Raw genomic sequence first — 20,605 nt, 5'->3', positions numbered from 1 at the left:
TATCAACATTTTAAATTTTAAATGATTATGAAAAAAAAATCAACTAAAAGTTATCAAAATTTAATGATTTCTAAAAGAAAAACCGCCTTGTATTAAATTTTAAGCCTAAGGATTAAAATTAAATTAGATAAGTAGTATAGAAGAATTAATAGTATTAGTAAACTTTTTAACCACAAAATAATTTGTAAATTTTCCTGGTTTTACGATTTATTTAAAATTAAAAAAAAAACTTTGAATATAATTTTTTATAGTAGATAGTAACTTTGTTAATTATTATGTAAACCATAAATTAGGAACCTAATAATAAATTATCAAACTTTTTGACCAAGAATAAAATATTAACAATTTATATTTATACGATATTTTTAATATAGGTAATAATTTATATGTATATTATTTTGGATTATTTTTTTTTTTTGAATTTATGTGAAAAGCTTTGAAATCGTCCGATATAGTTACAATTACAATATTATTGAGTATAAAATGGTTCATACTAGGTGATAATATTTGTTGACAGTTTCAAATCTTTGCGGTCATTCCTTTTGAATAAAAACGAAATAAAATTTTCCACATATTATTACAATATAAGTTTACCAATGTGATATTATTTTAATTTACTTCGTAATAAATTATTAAGCCATATGATTAAAAAACTCTGTTAGTGACATCAGTCCCTCCCAACTCTTGTAAATGAAGTGCCTGTCTGTATTAGTGTTTTAAAAGAGATTAAAAATCTCATTGGTAGCCATACAAATATGAGCAAGTCAAAAGGGGAGGTAGGAATCGGATAAAAATTTGCCTTTGAACATGGTTAAGTTCGCTTCACCTTTGATAATAGTATAGTAGGTACATTATAATATTACATTAATATTTTACTACAACTACAGAAATCATATTTTATGTTATGTGTAAAATTTTTTCTGACACTCTGATTGTTTATTTATTTAATTTGTTAACGCCAAATGGCAGAAATAAAATCATTACATAGCATAGGAGCTAGGCTAATATATAATAAAATAACCAATACAATTTAATTCGGTATATACAACTTATTAAGCTATTTTTTTTTTTTTTTTTTTATTGAGCTTGAGAATAAATATAAATAATTATAGTTGTTAGTTTTAAAATCTTATAATATAGATATCTAATTGAAAAATTTATGTTGGCTTGAAAAAATGTATGGTGCTTACTTCGTTGTCTGGATTTGGATCAAGACTTGTTTCAATGTCATGGGTTATGTTTAGTTCGTATAAATAAATTATAAATATCAAAATGGAATTAAATCTTTAATTATTATCAATTGACAATTATGAATAATATAATAATATGAGAGCACGACTGTTATAATACGGACAAAACAAAGTATATAACCACGAAAAGTAAGAGGTATATATTATATGTATAAATAATTGTAGATGTTCGTTATCAATAATATAATCATTAATCACTGTATTATTTAATTTATGCGAGTAGAAAAAAAATCAAAATAATAAATAACAATATTATTAATTTCAAAAAGTTAAACTATTACATAGATTTTTTTTTCGCTTTTCTTTGCATTCATAGGATGGCAGAACATATAATATCATCGCAATGGGATCGTATCTGTCAACAACTTAGTGAATCGGGATTTTGAATCGAATAAGATAATTTCCAAGCGACCCTAAAATAATATAGTTGTTAACTTTTAGTCCTTAAGCGGCTGTTAAAAAGGTTTATTTGCTTAACAAAATTATGCAAAATTATTACATTTTCATAGTAAGATTATTATACCATGGTGGTTGGCGGATAAAATTCGATGATACACCTAATTTACCCTCGTATCCGCGATATTCAAAATATCGTTTAATAAAATAATGAATAATTGGTTTGTTAGATAAAACACGGTATCTACTTATGTTGGTATGTATGTATGAACATGTATGATATTGTCATGGCATCTACCTATCACGTGGAACTACTGTGGTAAGCCGCTGGTTAATACATTACATTATCGGCATTACAATAGGAATTAGTTATTACAATAAAATGTTAAAAATGTTAATAATAATGTGGCTTGGTGTGACTGAGTTGCGTACGCGCTCAGAGTGTACGCACTGGCCATTGTCGCAAGCTCCCGGATGGGTGACAACTCGAGATTTTTGGCGGCAAAATCCTTGCCACACACGTATGCATTTATACGTGTTATCCTCTACAAACAGCTAATGGCCATTATAGTCGCTGGGCTTATGATCAATAGAACAAAAAACAAATAATAACAATATTACGGTATTCCCGCGTATGATTCGTTTTTAAAATAAAACGAAGTATAATGTAGGAACTTGCGGCTACAGCAGCGCATCGTCGCTGTCGCGCCGTCCACCTACCGCGCGGGACAACCGCGGTAAGCTGCTGGTAATATACTGTATCGGTACAGGCGTTGTTGTTATTGTTGTTGTGGTGATAAGACGATATATTCGCGTGTGGCGAAATTGGCCGGCGGCGGCGGCGGCGGCGGCGGCGGCGTGCACACACATGCGCCGTGTATTGATTGCCGGCAACAACAACGCGTCGGAGTCGCGCGCTCTCGCGTTACAGACCGTTAAATAATCGCCGCGAGAGTATAAAACGGGAAAACCCGAAAGCCACGGCGATCACAAAACTTCAGTGTCTTGCCCCGTGCCGGCGACATCCCTTCGCGCCCGTCCGCTGCACAAGTCACGACGAACGGTTCTCCTCGCGTCTTTGCAAAACATTTTTTTTTCGCCCTGCCGAGCAAATTTTTGATAGAAAAAAATTTAAAAAAAAAAAAATATTAAAATCAACAATAAAAATTCGGGAAATATTTCAATTATTTTCCAAAGCCAATTCCACCGTTTCTCCCAGCGATACCTTAGCTTTTACATTCTGAATTCCATCCGATTTTCAATCAACACCACGCCGTCGATCGGATTGACTGTCCAATATTAATAATCATCGTTGATATTCACGATCCTTCCTTGTTTTATCCGCTGTTCTCATCGCCACCGTCGTAGGGTTCGCCCCCCCCCCCCTACTCCGGAAATAGTGGCAGCGCACAGGTCTGTCCGTCACCAAAACGCCAGAGACAGGAAGGCTGTACACGCTAACACTCCGCTGTCCACGCCGTTAGAACGAGGTAGGTGCCTAAATATAATGATCGTATTATGTACGTATTTTAAAAATAATATTTTGCATAGGAAGAGTTAATTATAAGCATTATAAATTATATTAATATATAATATTATAATTCTATCAGACGACCTGTTACCTTGTTGAGTAGACTATATAATATTGCACATCGTGTGTATATTCTAAATATTATGTTGTATGAAATGAGTCGCCACGTGTGTGCTGTTGAAAAATAACTTACAGCAATGTATAGGTATGTAAATAACGATTCCAAACACGGTTAATCCGAAATCAGTCAAGGTTTTTATATAAACAAGCACCCGTTTTAAATTTTTTTATTTTAAATTTTTATTAGTATTTCAAAACGAAATCATCTTAACTAGAATTTATTGCAGATGTTCATACAGGTATCATATACTAATCTTAAAGTTTTTTAATCACACGGAAAGTGTTAGTTGGCAAAAAAAATAGGTAGGTCCACATAATTGGATAACCAATTCCTCGCCTTGCTAGGACTTACAATAATAATGTAGTACCTAGTAGTTTTATTTTAATTTATATATAAAATGCGTGTTTAAAAATCATGTCGACAGGAAAAAAATCATAAAAAGTAATGTTACAGATTTGTATGGTAGACATTACTAAATATTCATAGTTGCAATGTTATTATTTTTTAATCTACATAATGCTAGTATAAATTTTATGTTATGTTTATTATGTAAATTATAACGATTCTGCAATTTTTACATTTGGCGAAATTATATATTTTCCAGACAATTATCCCGGAATTTTTTATGCTATTAAAACATTTTCGATAATAATATTTAACAATTCATTCTTCATGGTCAATAAACGATACATTAATATAAAAATATAATTTCTATCGATGCAAATTTCGTAAAAATGAAAATAGACAAAATGTTTACCTAACCTTAGCTTTCAATCAATTTTGTTTTTGGCGATATTGGTAAATTTTACTAAAAATGGAAGTATCAAATGTTAATTATATATATATTTTTTTTTTATTATAAATTTAATAAATGGTTCCTAAAAGTAGTTTTTCTTACGTTGATTAAAACTACTGGTTAAATTAAACGTGAAAAAAATTAAAAACATCAAAAATACATCAATATAAAAAATGTTCAAATTATGATAAAATCGGATATTTAAAAAAAAAAACAATGAAAATTTTAGTTATTTTGTTGTAACTCAACAGTACATGCATTTTTAATTTTACGATATTTATTAATCGGAGCCTTAAGACCACATTATTCCATGGTAAAACTAAAAAAATTTATTTTATGTACCTACTTACCGTTTTTCAATATTTAAAATTATAGGCAATAATTTAATGTGTTGGTATTTCATTTATGGGTTTTTATTTTTGGTCAGACAGTCGTGTAAATATTATAGGTATTGCTGCTTTATTGGATAGAAGAAATTCTCAAAAGTTTTTATTTGTATAGTCACTTTTTAGATAAAAAACTTGATCTATTAGTGGGGTAATATTTTAAGCATAAAAAAATACTACTATTGACTTGTGGAAAAAAATATGGTACAATTTATGATGTAGGTACTATTTTTTTTTAGATATTTTGTTTTAGTTCAAAAAAATAAAAGTAACTTTTTAAAATATCACGATATTTACTTATTATTTTTTTAAGCATAATAGTAAAAATTGAACATTGTACTGTTTTAAAAATAATATGTACGCCAGTTTTATGTTTACATCATGTTGGGTGTGTAGTTTCATTATATTATAAAAAAGAAAAAACATCAACGTTGATTATATTTAAAAAAAAAATAATAAATGGAAAACGATTTCATGAATTGATTAAATTATTTTAAATGTATGTATAAATTTGTTTGTGTTTTTATAGTATATATGATATTAAAATGTTTTATTTTATCTGCATAAAAATGTGTTTTAAATTATAATTATTAATCTGAATGTTATATGCAATATTGTAATATATTTAAGTTTTAAAATCCTACGATTGATTAATAATTGTTTTGAATTAAATATAATTGAATTTAACTTAAATATTACAATTTTTTTTATGGGATAATATTAGGTTCGACTATAAATTTACTTGGATTTTTATTTTTCTACTAAATGTATTTATTTATCAAAATTCAAAATATAATAGATTACTATTATTAAGCTCGTCGAGAGAGTTATTATTATTTAAGATATTTAACGTTCATGATGATGAGATATCATTATATCACATCATATTGTATCATATACAATATATATAGCATGAGTATTGTCTCTATCTATTTGGGTGTTTTCTATTTCTTTTGTACAATTTTCATCAACAAAACTTTCAAGCGAACAATGATTTTTAATTTTGATTCCAACGAACTTATATTTCTCACGTTAGTTGGTGTATCATGCTCTGTCGACGCTCTTAAATTTTAAGTGTTGAAGTATCGTTCCAACTACAATCAGATAACTACAACATATTAGTCACCTCGATTTAAATTATTCAATTACTCGATAAAATTATTATTTTTAATTTTCCAATATTTAGTTTCAAATTAATAAGAATGTATCTATAATATATTTTATTCGATTTAGAGTATTATTATTGATAAGTATTAAAAACATTATACATTTTAAGAAGTTATTGTTTAGCTAAAATAAATTAAATGTAATGATAAATTATAACATAGAATTTTACAGCGGGTTATACATTTACAATATCGTGTATTCATGTGTCATTAAAAAATTTAAGATTTAAAATTATTTAATGATATGAATTTCATATACACCTATAATAGTTAAATTTATTAACTTTTCCTAACCTTAAGGACTGCGTGTACCCAATTTGTTAAAGACATTTAGAAATTAAGGTAGTTCTATTTTAAATGAAATACACTTCGAAAAAGGGGTTTTTTATTGTTCCTTAAAACGATTATTTATCCCATTTAATATAGTTAAGTACTATGTTTGATGCACGTTTATTTAGATCATTGGTAGAGTAGGTTTAAAGGTATTTTACATTTTATTATTTACTCTTAGCTCGTCTCACAAGTCACAGTAATACAATATAATCTGGTATTTATTTGTCTTTGTATTTATGACATATATACACGATTGAAATTAAACTGAAAACTTCAAAAATATAAAATACCACAGTGATACTTTTCATTAGCATCTCATAATGTTTGTTGAAAAAAAAAACATTATCCAAAATTCACAACACTACAATATTTTTGAGAACCATTATTATGTAGCATTTGTCACATTTGTCGCATTTATAATAATATTATATTAACTTTAATGGTTATAAAACGATGTTCATATAACAATTTTTGTTATTTTTTCAAGGGGACGGTACTGACCAATTCATAGGTTTTTAAAATGAAACATTTCCAAACGCCGTGGTGACTGGTAATATATGAATATCATCAGTATTGATAACAATTATTATAATTTGTCATCATGGCACTTATAATATAGTACTATATATTAGCAGTATATTAAAATTAATATGGCATAATAAAAATAATTATTTCCAATTCGCATTAATATTGTGGTATTTTTATAAGTCACTAACAGCCTATACAAAAGTAACCACTGTTTTCAATTTTATTTCCATCGACCTTCACACGCAATATGTAGATCGTTATAATTTGTTTTATATAAGCATAACATTTATCATGTGTTTTTTTTCAGTCAGTGGTGTGTCTTATTTTCATGAATTATTTTACGGCTTTGCACGGTGAAGTTTAATGTGGGACGTTTAAAAATCAACCATGAATTATAAGTAGTATGTGTGTCCAACACTTTTAAAACAAATTAAAACATTGAACAATTTTAATCTTTGTATAATATGGGTATCATTCAGTTATAAAGATACTTACGTAATTATTTATTATACAATGTTTATTTTAATGTGTTTTCATGATGTTTCCATTTTCATTATTTTTTTAATAATACGTAAAATTATATTAATTACACATTATTTTCTAACAATAATTTTAGAAAGTAATTATAATAATTAAAATAGACAGAAATATTAAAGATATCAGAAATATGATCAGAAATAAACATTAAATCGATTAATATGTTTAATTTGTTAGTTGTGTTTGAATATACTATTGCTGTGTAGATGTATTGATTACATAAAATATGTATTATGTATTAAATGTATTAATTATATACATTACTTATGTAATTTATATTGATTAAATTAGTATTTTATTTTTTCTATATCGAGATCGGTGAAACATGATTGCACCCGTCTTTTCTTCATTAGAAACATGTTGAACTTAAGATCTCTGAAGCAGTTAATTATTAGAACATACTATGTTTGAAAATCAGATTTTAAGCCCCTAACTTAATCATTTATCAGATTTCATTAAAAAACTAAACTGTCTACAACAACCGTACCCTGCTAATACTCGCAAACAAAATATACCTACATCACTATATTGTGTTAAACAGTTAAAATATGCAATATACAATCACAGATTCTCTCTATAATTGCACAATTGACATTTGTTTGACATTTAATCGGCTTTTTTCGTGCTTAAATTATTGGCCAATGATATGCCATAAACCGCATTAGATAAATAAACACAATATAAAGAAGAACTAAAATATTTCTATGCTTCAAGGTTCTCTTGTACTCCCTGGAATTTCGTAAATTTTACTGGGAAATCTTCTCACAAAAATATTTCAATTGGCGTTGAATACTATTATACACCTAACCTTTTTATTTGATCAAATTGATCACCATTGAATTTCTTTCATCTAAAAAATATAATTATATTATTGAGATTGACTTGGAACTAATATTATTGACTATATTATTGTCTACCTACATATTTTTATTCCTATTACGTTTAGACTGCACCAAAAAAAAAAATATATATATATATATATATATAAAAAATACCATATCGTAATTAACTACTTACAGTCATATCATAATATTCGAAAAATTATTTCGTACATAAGAATTTTTAATATGTAGGCACCATAACATTAGTACATACAATTTTTAAAACAATTCAAAAAACTAATAATACTAAGAACAAAAACCTTTATGGTGACATCAAAATATGTGTAGCTTTAGTTAAATGTTATTATTTATGTAAATAAAGATTATTACGAATTTATATAATAAATTATTGCTTAATATAATACATAGTGTCATGATTTTGGAATCGTCCCTAATATTATGCTTTATACTTAATATTTTGAACAAATAATTATTATGGCTAGCAATAAACATTTTAAATTTAGAATTACCAGAATATTAACTGGTGTGTTAATTATATTATTTTCATTCAAACTGACAAACTATATTTAATTTTAAATATAATAAAACTTTTAAAAAAAAAATAGTTACTTTCGATTTACTGAAATAATCAAGTTATGTTTCAGTTAAATGTAAACTATTTTATCATTTTAAGAAATTTAAAATTTAATTTTTATGTAACTTATATTTTATTAACACACATACACTTTTATATAAAATTATACTAAAATTAAGTTAATTTTAATATTAATTATATAAATATTAAATAGTTTTAATTGAAACACCTGAGAAATTGTTCTCATTCAGCCTATATCAGATACCTATATCGAGTAAATAAATTATATTAAGTTAAGAAGTAATATTTTTTTTTTATTTTTTTTTTTTTATTGGACCAGCTGATTTAACACATAATCTATTCATTGAAAAAATGAACACACAATAATTTTTTTAATTATTTATTTTTATGTTTTGAACTTCATATCTTTGGTCATTGGCTGAGTATAAAGAGTTGAAATTACTCATTAACTTTTCCAGTAAATTTTATTTGGAAACGTTCTCCAAGAACTATTTGAGAGCACCAAGATTTTAGAAAGCTTTATAAATTTAGATTGAAAAAACAGTGCATAAAAGACACTATTTGAAAATAACATAAATATTTACGTAAAACGATTTAATTTAATATTGTAGGTACTTTGATTTTCCTTTCAATGCACCAGTATACTCAATGATGTTTAAATTGTGTTGAACTGTTAAACACTGCTCGAAAAGTCCAAGTTGTTGATGTTTTTTTTTTATTTACACATAGCTAAAATAAATTTGATCAATTTGGCTTTCAACCAAAGTTTTTTTTTAGATGAACTGAAGATATATAATAAATATGGGATTAATGTGAGGAAAATAATGAACGGTATCTATTATATAATAACATTAAAACGTCTATTGTTATATGTAATTAATTTAAGGTATCCTAGTCATATAATTTATAAATTACACTTGAACTGTATAAGAAGAAAATTATTGTTATTAAATTACAAAGTTTTTACTAAAGTAAAAGTTTCTAAGTCTCGTATTTATTACGCTCATTATATATAAAGTTCAAAAGTTGTGCATATTATACTGTAATGGTAAACACTCTAAATACGATTCAACCAATAATAATTAGAAACACAGTTTGTGTAATTGTGTTCAACTTCTTCACTAGAATTAATATCACTTTCATATACTGTTAATTTGTATTCGTAGCACACCAAAATAGTAATTATTACTATGTACCTACACATCTTCAATGGCCGGTCATAGTACCTATGTGGTCGTTTAACGTTGTTATATTTTCATCGTTTTTCAGACTTAAAAATAAGGGGGGAAGGAAGAATAGAAATATACCTCCTCCAAAGTCTACAGTTAAGTCCCGAGACGAATAATATTTTCAACTAAAAATAATATTAACACTATGAGAGTAGCAGGTGGACTTTTAGTACGCGATATGCGTGTGTCTCACAAACGAATATGTTTTGCAGCAAAATGCTTATTTTGTTTGTATAGAAGAAACGCAGGCAAAACAAATCGATTACAATATGAAATCAATAGGTGCATTAGTACTGAAAGTTTATTTCGTTTAAACGTGGCGCATTCGAAAAGAGCAATTAACGAAATTCACTGTAGCGTGTCAAAGTCAGTACTTATTAAAATCGTACAAACATAGTCGTTCTATTAAACATTAAGTTTATTTTGACTTATAGGTATTAATATATGACATTATCTTGCAAAAATTAAATAGAAAATGTAAAGCTATAAACCCTTCTTCCAAATTTTTTTCTTTAAAATTAATATTCCTATGAACGCATGCGTAGTATATCTATGTATTTATAGAATTTTAAGTACTCGAGGATTATTATGAATGAAATAAAATATTACAAGAATTATACAGATTCTTCATTAAATTTAACACATTCAGATATAAGTAACCACCAAAAAAATCTTCACTGGATAGTTTTTTTCTCGCTTAAAGTATTATGTTGTTTAATTTTTTTAATTTGAATTCCTAGATACTTATTTTTACGTAGAAATAAAATACATTTAATAAATGCATAAGACATCACGTGTTTTTGGCTTTTTATATCTAGATTATTTTACCAAATTGTTGAGTTTTTTCCAACTGAAATATTTTTTTAAGGAATAGTATTAGTGAACATATTACTGTAACTACAATCATGTATTGATCAGATTCAGAAATTCAGAAATACTTGTTTAGTATTTATGTTTTTAGTTTAGGTCAAAGCTCCAAAATAATACCCAAAATCCATAGTTCAACGAGACTATTGCCTTTAAACAAAGACGCATAATATAACATATACTTAAGTATGACTGAAACTTTTTAACCAAGACCAAAATTGTATAATTTTTCAGTTAGTCAGATAACTTAGATAGATTAATTTTAGTTTAGCTAGAGAGTACTATAAATTTAGATAATATATACATTCATAATATAATTTACAGCGTAGTATGGGACTAATGGCTGACCTATTAAAAATCAAAACTTTTTCATTAAAACAGTAGTTAATTGCAATTATTCTTTTTATTAAGTAGGTAGACAAAAAAATTCACCCTGCTAATACTAATAGGCGAGTACCTAAAATGTATGTACTACCTATTCTACCTGAATACTTATGTTTTCAATTTTATTATTTCTGTATAATAATGTAATTACAATTCAAAAACAAATAATAGTAATAAAAAATACAAAACTATTTAATATATACATAGCACATTCCAGTTAAACTGCAGTACCTATTAGATATATGTATTTTATATTCTGCTTATATCATGCATGTGCATTGAATGCAGCACATATTTTTTTTCATATTTATTTTAATTTGTACAATCTATATGAAATGTTTTTACAATACGCACAATGGAAGGATACATACGAGGACTTGGTTGGCTTTTTAAAGAAACTATATTCAACAATAATACTTCATATGGCGTGGATAGTAGTAGTTAACTAAGTAGTCCATATTCTGAAATTTGTATTTAATAACTTATATAAAACCTATTAAAACTATACTTTGGTGAACATGTTTAAATGTACTGTTAACGATTATTTTTCCGACGATACTCTGATATACATACTTACTAGCATTATGTTATTGTAATCGCTACGCAGTTCTGCTTAGTAAGTAGGTACATAGCACAAGATTTAGTCGTCAAGAGTTTATTAGATTCTGAACGAAGTGATGAATGTATTAATTTTACAATGATGTGTGTTTTTTATATTTTTTTTTTGGAAAATTTTGGATGACCAAAAAAACTTGAAAATTTAATACAAGGTTCCTTATGAGTTGTTCTCATTGAAGCTAGATAAGAAATTAAAAATCGTTAGTCACAATTTTTTTTTATAAGCGTTTATAGTTCAAATTTTTACGACATCTGTCGAAAACGTGAAAATTTGCAAGTAATTTTGGAGTTGAAAAATCATAAAATTTTTTGTGTATTTAACTAAGGATTAAAAATACAACATAAAGTTTTCCGTAAGTTTTCCTTCAAGTAGCTATAGAGAAAACTAGAAGCGTCATTATAGGAAAAATTTTAAGTGCGTTTGAATTTTAAATTTTTACGAAATAGCGTAACGATAACGATTTTTCCTGAAACGATTTTAATTATTTGTTATTATTCAAAAAGTATAAGTCGTAGAAACTTGAAAATTTTATCAGTTATTTAAATTAGCATTTTCTATACATGATTTAATTTTCAAAATATTTCGACTTTTTTTGAGATATTTATAGACAACTGCAATTTTCAATTTTTCTGAAAAATTTTTGCGAAGTGTGGATAACATTTTTTTGGCCCAATCAAAATACTTAAAAATTTAATACAAAGTACCTCATAAACTATTCTTATAGAGATTAAAAAATTATAAGAATACATAAGCACAATTTTTTTTTATTAGCATTTAAATTTCAAATTTTTGTCAAAACCATGAATATTTGCAAATTATTTTGTAGTTCAAAATTCATAATATTATTTGTATTTATATCTAAGGTTATGAAATTCAACACTAAGTTTTCCATAAGTTTTGCTTAAAATAGCTATAGAGAAAATTTGAAACGTCATTATAGGAAAAACGTTTTGAGCGTTTGAGTTTTAAATGTTTATGAAATCGCGTAATGATAACGATTTATCCTCAAACCTGGTATATGTATATCTATGATAATATAAGGTATTATGAATAATTATGATAACTACATGCAATGTTTTTGGAAAAATTGATTAACCATGCCTTATACAAAATGCGTCCTAATTGAAAAGTAAAATATTTGTTTCAAAATAGAATATATGGCAATAGGTATTTAAATATAATATATCCTAGACTGACAAATCATCTCCGTTCAGAATCGTTTTTCATTTACAATGATACCTGTCATTGCATTCAAATTTAACCCACCCTAGTCAGAGGTCCACCCCACCCCCAATATACAGCAGAGCGATACCCACTTACCCGCTTTTCTACAACTTGTCAACAGCATATTTCTAATCACTTGAAATTTGTCGGTTAACTTTTATTACTACATTTTTCAAATCTATAAACTATAAGACAACAGTCTTTGTATGATCTGGATTCGTGACGTATATCTACCTACCTTTATTTGATACTAGTACTAGTACTATTATTTATTTATATACCTATTAATTATTAATAAACTACTAAATTATTTACCAAATGGATAAACAAAATATATAAAATATGATTTAAACTATTTATAAAAATGTTTACAGCAAATTACTGTATTTAAAAATAAAATTACCACAACATATATTCCACAGATTCATCAAACGAGAATACTGTTCTTACTTTAAAATACGTACAGTTCCATGTATTATTAATTCCGCCTTAAACACTCACTGATATCAATGGGCAAAAAATTGATTTCTTTGGATATATTGTGTTTTATAAATGTGTTTATAGATATCTATTTTATTTTTTCCCGGAATTTCACCAATATAGTAATCTTCAAAATAATTTTTATTTATGAACTTTTATATTTTCAATTAAGTTTATTTTACATTAAAAACAATGAAGTAATACAAATGCACAAGCTAAATTATGATTTACGTCGTGAAATGCGATAGAAATTACCTGGATGGATTTAAAGTTACTTGGAGTTTTTACTTTCAACTTTCGAAACAAAATATTATAATATATTAAAAATTTTTTTTCAACTAAATTAATGTAGTATTTGCTTTATTTGGCACATATAGTGTCTAATACAGATTATAAAAGTCAACTCACTTATACTTTTTTAGTTGTTTTTATTTATTTATTTTTATTTATAAACGAAATTAATTAATAATTACTGTTATACAGATTTGGGGGGGGGGGAGGGGGTGTTAAAAAAACCATTAAATTAATAGATAACTTTCAAATTATTTTCTTATAGTGCCAGAAATAATTATTTTTATTGAATTTAATCATAATTTGTAATCCAATTTTTACTTGGCAAATATTAAATGGAATGGCTTATTAATTTTTGGATATTTAATTGAATTAATTAAAGTTCAAAATTAATTATACCTTATAAAAAATTTATTTATTTATTTCAAAAATTAAATAAATAAGAACAACCATTGTTTATAACAATCTCGTAAAAATATCCCATTTTATATATTATGTTTGTTTAATCATACCTATACAAGTTAAAATGCACATGAACCTATAGAATTATTAAATAATTATCATTATGTATTCACAAAAGTAGTACAGGATGGCCACTTTGCGAAAAATTCTTTGCGTTTACTCAATAGTAGATTGTTTTAAAATAACTCTCGTCAAATCTAGCTGGTAGCTTTTACAATATAATGTGTTATTATTATTTTAATTTCATTCCCTTCACAAAAAAATTGTACACTGCTTAACTGGTAAAAAGCCCCAGGGTTTTATCTCTACATGAGTGCCTGCCCAATTACGTAATGCCCTATACGTGATACCTAATATTACTGACCATGTTAATGAACTTTAAATTAATTAATTAATTTAGAAAATTTTGTGTACAGTCCAGATCAAGACCGGACTAAGCCCCTAAAATTGTGATTAAAAAAAAAAAAAACACGTCCTTTTCAACCATTATGTGACATTGTAGTCTATTATCTCATATAATTCCGATAAATATTTATAATTGATGGAAAAATATTAATTTTCACTATGAGTGCCTCTAATATTGGGATGTAAATATATCATGCATTCGGTAGTGAAAAATTGTATATTTTATTAGGTGCCTACTGAAGTATTTTGAATCGTTTCGTTATTCTATGGTAATGTTTTACTTGTATATGTTGATACAATTTGATACCATTGTTTTAATATTATACTAAAACATATTACATTTTAAACATTCATTATTATTATGTCTTGATTGAAATGTAAAGACTACAATCAATTGTTTTTTAGAGAACGCTACACAGCCATTTACAGCTTTTTACGATAAATAAATTTTGTAGCAACTTATGCGTATATAAAAGAGTGTAAAATAAAAGTGATCATAACTCACTTTAAACCTAAGTCATCGTAAAAAAACTCACATACGAACACAGATAATGTTCTTACCGTCAAGTTTCATCATAGGTCAATTTACTCTAATTTTTAAACTAACAGAGCTAAACGTGATCTGCTGATTGTAAATGTTCTATATTATGCAACAAACGGTTGTGTATCGTCAGATCGTCTTCTCTAATGAATAATAACGAATTACAACACTATTAATTGAATCTTATGAATAAATATTACTTATTGAAACGGGATTTTTGGATATTTTAATAAAATATGTTTGAAAAATAATACTGCCTAACTTTTACATATAATACGTTCGATTTATAATTCTTGTAGTGTCCTCTCTCCGTCACACAGTTGGTTATTGTTGTCTACCATAAATCAAATAATAGTTGATACCGACCAATTTTCTTAAAAATTCTCAGTTTGTAGGTAACGTAGAGCACGACTCGTGAACATAATCTTGAAATTCAAATAGTAGATAAAGATAAATGGAACAACATCAGAAAATATTTGAAACTATAACAAAAACGATATCGTATGCGATAACGAATGCGTGACGGATCAAAATAATAAATAATGTATTATTAATACCACAACAGAAATACCTTGATTTAGTACTTGTTTTCTAGCCTGCAATTACCTGCAGTTGCAAACGTTAAACCATTTAAATCAACATTCATTAATTATGCATATTCAAAAGTAATACTAAACTAACTAAACTTACTAAACTCAATTGATTTTTCTAATTTTGTTATTTTTAATTTCAGGTATATTCGTTGTAAAATATTATGATAATTTTTAAAATAACTGAAATATCATTGAATCATTACTAACTATACTTAATCTAACATCATATAATATTAAAATAAATATATTTCTTTCAGTAACATCATAATATAACACGAAGTAATGTGAGATAATTATGATTTAATTTACTAAATTAGAATAGTTATGGGTAAGTTACAACTTACTGTATTTTAGAAACTGCTGGTTTTATAAATTTGTATTGTATATAAATCCGGGCTCTACATATAACTATTATCGACATGGAAAAATTACATCTGATTTAGAAAAATTGATAATTTTTAAAATGCATACAATAAGAATATATTTTTATATACCAACCTACTTATATTGACATAACTCCAACGTTATAATAATATTGAAACTAGAGATATGGGACGGTGTGGATAAAAAATAAAATATACTCAGCAACTCGGCAGTGTAATAACAACAAAACGGAAAATAAAACATATACATTTATGATTGAATGAAAATAAATAAGAAAATATAACATTGGTAACAAAAAACTATTACAGAAATGAATAATATTATATTTATATTTTATCGGCAGATGGTGTAATTCGAACCGTTGCAGTTGTAGGTAGTGTTCGTCGAATAAAGATTCACTGGCAATCAGAAGGTTATTTTATTTGCACGAAAAAATTCAAACATTCTAAAATTTCTTTCACTCGTTCTAACGAAGACACTGACAATGTCAAGAATTCGATATTCACTACAGAACCTTATATATTATCGCACTTAAAAAAAAATAATAAAAGTTGTAACGATTATTATTTTTATTATTATTATTCAGTAGGTAAGAATTCTAAAAGATAATATCAATCAGGTTTACATTAAATAATAAATGTTTTGAAGTATTTTTGGATGTAAAGTAAGCAAAATATTTAACGTAAATCAGAAAACCCATACAAGTTTGAGTATCAAAGGATTACAAAATATTATTGTATTAACTATATTTTTCTATTAAGTAAACACGTTTAAATTTTAATGATTCCATTATTATGTTTTATAAACCATGATGCACATTTTTACGTACTAGTTTAGGTATTCACAAGTTTGCATCAAGTCTCTAAAAAAATGTGTAAAACATTCTAAAATAATACAAATGTTTTTGAAGTCTGTTTTTATTATAAGGTATTCTACTACATTTTATGGACGCATAATATTTTGATTAGTATTCAAAAACGCTATCGTTAAATTAAATAGTTAACGCTGACTAAAATATGTACAGCATGTGTTAATAATATTAATCATAATAACGGCTACCACGAATTGGAACGTAGTATGTTTTAAATTGCTAATTTCCGGTCAGTTAATTTTGATATTACGTGGGTACCTATCAAAGAGTCTTAGAATACCGTCTAATATTATTAGATATAATGGTATTAGGTATACCGAATTGAAACCATAACACCTAGATATTGAGTGTATTTTCGTATGTCAATGCAAATATGCTGCATACGTAGATCAGATTCACAAGAAATTATTGTTAATATGTCTTGTTAACAATAATACAAAATTCAAAAATCCATTTTGTTTGAGTGTTAAATTAAAATATAGGTAATTGTTTTATATTTAGATCTGCGTGTAGGTCATAGTTGGCTGCCGTACGTGATCTCGCACAATAGGCTTAGGTATAATATTATGATCATCAAATTTATTTTGTCCACATCACACGAACACTGTTAAAGAAAAAACCGATATTTTCATACTCGGTGCATTTCTATTGGGTATTGTACACATGGACTGGACATTACTCACGTTGACCGATTTCCTATTCTGACCCTCACTGCCACACATACATAATATATATATATATACACTAACAAATTTACCTTGATGGCTGCTTGGACCTCTAAGTCGTGACCGATGGTTGTGGACTAACGACCCACACACCCGCCACCGGCCCCGTTTGTGAGCGTCCGTTCCCTAACGGCATCGCAGTCAGTATACTAGTGCAATAATAATCATAGTCATTATATTTTGTTTATATTTCCATTCACCCAACGACCGTTTTGACAACAATCTCTGCACTGTAATCAGTGTTTGTTGGTAGGCACCTATGTCCTATAAACTACGGCTTATTCTGAATATTGTATGTACGTCGAATATTCGTAGATGGGTTTGTGCTCTGTTTTTTCGTGTTGTATAATTCCTAACATACCTGCCACATTTGGTGAAATAAATATAATTTTGTTAGGAGTTCACACCCGAATCACACACGCCGTCGCTATAAAACGTCGTGGTATAATTATTATTATATTGTTCCTGTCAAATCGTTCACGTGTAATGGGAAACGCATTAACACAGTGTTGTAGACATATTATAATGCGTGCGTTAGTGAATCGAAAATATTGTTCTTGGTTAGCTTATAATAGAAAATTTTCGAATTTTGCATCAATATTTGCACCTTACCTCTATAATAATGTGTATATGGGAATTAAAAGTGTCTCACTGTATGCGTTTTTGTGAATTCATGAGCCCTAATTAACTCTAAATGGCCAACTAGGTAAGTGATTCTATTATATTTCCGATACTGTAATGAGTGTAATGATTACTCTGTAACTCACAATATAATATATTTTATATCTACAGTTAAACTTCCATACAAAGATGTCGCACGAAAATTAACACATTGAAAGTCATGCTTTTCAAAAAAAAATTCGTAAAACAGAAAATTTTGTAAAATGGAAATTCATTATATAGATTCTATTCTATTATATAGAACAGTGGTTTTCAACCTTTTTAACAACGTAGCACACTTCTTCTCCTACACAGTTTTCGCGGCACAACAATTATTCATATAATACGTGATATAATACCTAGTATATATTTAGATATATAATATTTATTTATTTTTTCGTGGTACACTTCAAGGGCGCTCGCGGCACACCGGTTGAAAACCACTGATAGAAGTTTCGCTGCATAACTACTAGAACGATTATGTTTTAACTGTTTGCACAAAAGAGTCGCATAATAATTTAACTACCTATTGACTATCAGACATTTATAAGTGAAGATAATGCTTATTACTTATTACCTATATTTATATTATGTATCATGTATATGTTTATTCGTTTATAGTAATAAAACTTTTTTATAAGTACTTATCACTAAGAACAATAAACGTTTATAAATTGAAACAAAATAGGTAGGTACCTATTATAGGGAACATTGTTTATTTGACGAAAAAGGGATTGAGCTAGAGTATAAGTAAAATTAAATTAACAGCAACATGAGTTACCTATTTACATAGGTAACATTGGTATGATAGTTAAAAATCTAAGTATACATTATTTGTGAATTATTTGTTCTATAGTATCTAAGATAAAAACGTGATCATAAGTTATTTTTAAATGTCTATAATGCTTTCGAAGGTAGGTATTTTAAAATGAATGTAGCAAAAAAATAGTATGATAAAATCATTTTAGAACTTCAAATAGGTTAATAATTATCATTTATCAACCTATGTGTTAATAAGTTATTTGATTTACGATTTTTTGCGTTATGAATGAAATATTATGTATAAAATATGGAAATATATTTTTATGATCAGCCCAGTGATTGAAGTCAATATGAAAAATCTACAAAACATATTTTCATATTTTTTTTCTTCAGAAATTAAATGCATGAAGAAAGCATTGAAGACGCCTCATATTTACGCAATCGAATAAAATATTTGATTTTCTTCTTAGTAGCTCTCATTTGACCGAGAAATCACTCAACCGGTGCATATTATAACTCGTTCGTTTTTCTGACATTTTCCAATTTTCACTAGCTGCACACGTTAATATGGGATCAGAATAGAGATCAAAAGTATACAACACAAGTATAAGGCACGTGTATATAATATATTTGACTTGATAGGATTTTATAAAAATAAAATCGTTTCGAGATCAACGTCAACTACTCTTGACATTTAAAAAGAAACAATGGTTCATGAGCCTAGCTCATGGTTTGAAACCTGCATTTTCAATTCAATATTTCATTAACCAAGTCTACCATAGAATACCATAATTCGTATAAATTATATAATAAAATGATCGATAGTATGATAACACAATTTTATCAAAAACAACAATAATCACCTATAGCTTTGAACACTAAGCCTAACATAGTATTATTTATGATTACAATTTTTAATAAATTTATAACCGTCTTATAGTTTTTGTACAGTATAGGCAGTACCGTTTACTATGTCTTGGAAACAATTAATTATGAAATAAACAATTTTTAATAAAATATAAATATATACATATATGATACACACAATAAATACATAAATATATATAAATAGTGAACAATTACCATACAAAATATTTATAATGTATTTCACTTAAAAAAAGTTAGCAAACGCTGATATCGTTTTTATAATATTATAATAATTAATGTGCCTGAAATATACCGAAATTCTAATAGCACAATTATAATTAAATTATAACTAATATTATTATTTTTAGTATGCATTAAATATGCATATCTCATAAGTATCGTACAATTCTTATTAATTGTTTCACACTTGATAGTGTAAAAAATATATAATATGAGGAAATCAGTATGTATTTTTATTTCTAAATGACAACTTTTACAATCATTTTTTTCATTTTTTCAAAGTATACAGTGAAACCTGACTTAACAGACACTGTATATAACGGACACCTCTCTTAACGGACAAAATGACCAGGTCATCCCGGCATAAAGATAGGCATTCCAATGTATTTCGACCTGTCTATAACGGACTCCTTCTATTACGGACACGGACACTAATATTTTACTCGACAATTTCATAACGGACAAAAATACACACATACTACGTTGATAAGAAACGCAATTATTAGGACATTAAGTGAAA

General features: G+C 26.7%; 1 protein-coding gene across 2 annotated transcripts in view; it reads left to right on the top strand.

The window, feature by feature from the left end:
* The first annotated feature begins 2,636 nt into the window (after window positions 1–2,636).
* The window catches only part of SPR (G protein-coupled sex peptide receptor), a 243,549-nt gene continuing 225,580 nt past the window's right edge, over window positions 2,637–20,605 (top strand). For both annotated transcript variants that reach the window (XM_089216214.1, XM_089216213.1), the window contains exon 1: window positions 2,637–3,136. The gene's annotated coding sequence lies outside the window, so the exon portion shown is untranslated. The remainder of the gene's footprint in view (window positions 3,137–20,605) is intronic.

The sequence above is a fragment of the Diuraphis noxia genome, unplaced genomic scaffold, assembly GCF_037042655.1.
Source record: "Diuraphis noxia isolate RWA-SAM2 unplaced genomic scaffold, SU_Dnox_SAM2 contig0001, whole genome shotgun sequence".
Classification (NCBI taxonomy): Eukaryota; Metazoa; Arthropoda; class Insecta; order Hemiptera; family Aphididae; genus Diuraphis; species Diuraphis noxia.
Note: the sequence above shows the minus strand (reverse complement) of the source record. Positions and strands in the feature narration are given on the sequence as shown.